This window comes from Dasypus novemcinctus, chromosome 3 (assembly GCF_030445035.2).
Source record: "Dasypus novemcinctus isolate mDasNov1 chromosome 3, mDasNov1.1.hap2, whole genome shotgun sequence".
NCBI classification, from domain to species: domain Eukaryota; kingdom Metazoa; phylum Chordata; class Mammalia; order Cingulata; family Dasypodidae; genus Dasypus; species Dasypus novemcinctus.
In genome coordinates this window covers 24,163,097-24,166,351 of record NC_080675.1, presented here as the reverse complement: position 1 = coordinate 24,166,351, position 3,255 = coordinate 24,163,097, and positions in this window count along the sequence as shown.

The window sequence follows — 3,255 nt, the reverse complement described above, 5'->3', positions numbered from 1 at the left end:
TTGATGTAGAAATAAGGTGTGCAAGGAGAGTAGTATCTTGTAATCTTATGATTAAATCTTAGCCTTCTAGTGGGACAGAATGGCTGGGCTGTGATGTTCATAAGGGATTCTGAGTTTGATTTTTACTTATTTTGTTTTACTCCCCTTTGGTAAGACTGAAAAGCTAGATGGGACTGGAGTTGGTTAATTGTACTTTGTCCAAGGAGATAAGGATCTGGTAAAGTAGTTTCCTTAGGAGGGCAGCCATTTAGTTATGAAGAACACTCTTTGCATATTTTTTAAGTGTTACTTATCCCTTCTTCTACCTAAAACAAAAGAATTCTTTTCTCTGATCTTCACCTTAATAAGCTGGTGGAGTTCCTGGAAGTAAAATCCACAAATGTGTAAAAGCCCCATAACTGAGTCCCAGAAGTTTCTCACTCTCAAATTTCCAGTCACTAGTCAAAATTACCATTTAGGTAATCCTACCAGTTTACAGTCCAACAGTTCCTGGGGATTCTCTATATTTTCCTTTCTCTCCAGATTTTGAGGTGGTAGTTTTCCCTATGACTTCAATTCTCTGTTATGTCTAATAAAATTTGTTGATTTTCAGTTTGTGTAATTATTTTTGTATTTTAAGGATGGTATTGACAATTTCCAAGGTCTTTACATGTACTGAAAACTTGAAGTCATTATTAATTTTTGTCAAATAATTTTGCTTTAGTTACTGATTATATGCTTTTTCTTCTATATTCCACTGATATGGTGAATTACACTGATTGATTTTCAAGAATTAATCCAAACTTGAATTGCTGAGATGACACTCACTTATTTTTTATCACTGAACCCTATTTGCTATTTTTAATAGACTTTGATAGTTCTTTTCATAAGAGATGCTGACCTTTAATTTTGTTTAAATGTCTTTGTTATGTTATGATATCAAGGCTCTTCTGATTTCATCAAAGAATTCATAAGCTTTTGCTTTTCATTTCTTCTTTATCTGAAAAAAAATTGACTGTTATTATGTATCCCATAAAAAATGGAAGAATTCCTTCGTGAATCAGCAAGGTGTGGAGTTTTATTTGAGGGAAAGTTTAAACTGAAAATTCAGCATTTTTAATAGATACAATTTTGTTCAAATTTATTTATTTCTCTTCATTACAATTTTGATAAATTTTGTATTTCGAGGATAATATTCATTTCATCTATGGTGTCAGATTATTGCTATAAATCTCTTTATGATATCCTCTTATTATCTTAATGCCTATAAGATCCATACAAATATTCCCATTATCATTCTAATATTGATAATTTTTGTTTCTCTTGTGGGTTGATCAGTCTTGTTTGGGGTTACCAGATTTACCAACCTTTCAAATAAACCAGTTTCAATTTGCTAATTTTCTTTAGTGGATGTCTGTTTCGTATCACATAGATTTCTTTTTTTATTGTTACAAATTCCATCTTCTTAATATCTATTTAGTTAAAAGTCCAACACACCATTTGCATACATAATTTTATATCACTAAAGAGGGGTTATTTTATAGTGAGACATAAATGATTGGTATGGGCTTTATTTGTGTTTGCTTGGAGAGAAGCATTTAGTATATGAGATTGATTAGATCAATTAGGCACTGGTGTCTCAAACACAAAGCTTTGATCTCTGCTGGTAGAATTTCAGGTGTAGTGGCACTTGAAAAAGAAGGAGAATGTTAAGATATGTGGTTTACTGAATACCCTGTAGGAAAATAATCTTACAGTGCATAAGTAGAAGACAAATCACACCTAGATGCCTGAGGGAAAGAGGCACAAGGAAAAGAATAATTTTTGGACTTATAATTAAAATAGAAAAACTCTGCATGGAGGAGGATACTGTGATAGTTCCATTTCTGCCTTCCTCAGTTTTATTCCATCTCTGGGAACCAGTGGTAGCCTTCTCCTAATCTACTCTGGGCTAATCTTGTGTTATACTGGACAGCCCGCTCTTGATGTGGGGGTTAGCCTACATAGGAGGTGTACCCAATTCTGAGGTCATCTTTGAAATGGAATTCAAATTGATGGCTTTTTTCATTATTACTTGCTAGATTTCATTCATCAGTAGTCAGAATGTGAATTGTTTCTAAAACTCCTTTGACTTTTAAAATGTATACAGTTATTTGTAGCAATATATACACCTTCCTTATCCACTGCATCTGAAGAAAATAAAAATAACTAAAGTCCAATATTTCGTTTTACCTATCTCTCTCCTACAAAATGGTTTTTGCTTGCCCTTACAGAAGAAGCATATACTTCCTACTTTATTAGATCATTAATTCTCAGCCTGAAAGAAGTTATGTTGCTCTGATAAGAACTTCCTCTGTCATAACACCAGAAAAATAGAATTTGATTCATGGATCTAACTCTTAATTTTGTGACCTCCAAAAAAGTTTGGACCTCTTTTGTAACTCAATTGGACTTTCTCCAAAATAGGAGTTTAAAAATTATCATTTTAAGACCCATGGAAGAAGTGCAATTAATAATGAGAATGATGAATAATAGAAATAAGTCCATCCACTAATGTTGACCCTCATGATAATAATAGGGTATTTACAGAAATGCCTAAAATAGGGTATTTGTATAAAGTTATATTAGCTTGCTTTAGTCAAGGGGCACATGGGGCATTCATATCTGGATATGATTTTTCTTTTTTTGCAATTATCACCTAACCTGATGTTTTCACATCTTACTAAATAATATGTTCTTAATGATGGCTTAAGTTCCCACTATTATTTCTATGTCTTAAGCTTTCTAAGGTCATTAATAAGCAAAACACCTATGTGAGAAAATTATAACCATGAAAATTACAAGATCTGTTTAATTCTGTAATCAGCCAATTATTTACCCTGTGAAGGACTAAGGAAAAAGGCAGGTGAGTTTTGATTGACAGAAAGTGGAAAGATTAGATTTGGAGCCATTAGCTTGAGCACTTGTGCCAAAAACAAACACCAAAACAAAATGGTCATTTTGAAAAGAATCCTGAAGATGTACCTCAACTAATTCAAAATTAGTTGAGGATTTACTCTTTCTGTTTTGAGTAAATGGACATTTTAAAGTTCTGTTTTCTAAAATCTTGGTCATATTAGAAAGGCAACCAAGTGATCAAATTATTAAATCTGCATAATTCTGACATCTTCATATGCTCTTGTCATTCTTTTAAAGTCAGCAATAAACTATGAAGGCTATAAAAAGAGACTATATAATTGTTGTGAGTTAGACTGACCTTTTGTCAGAGCTCTGAGC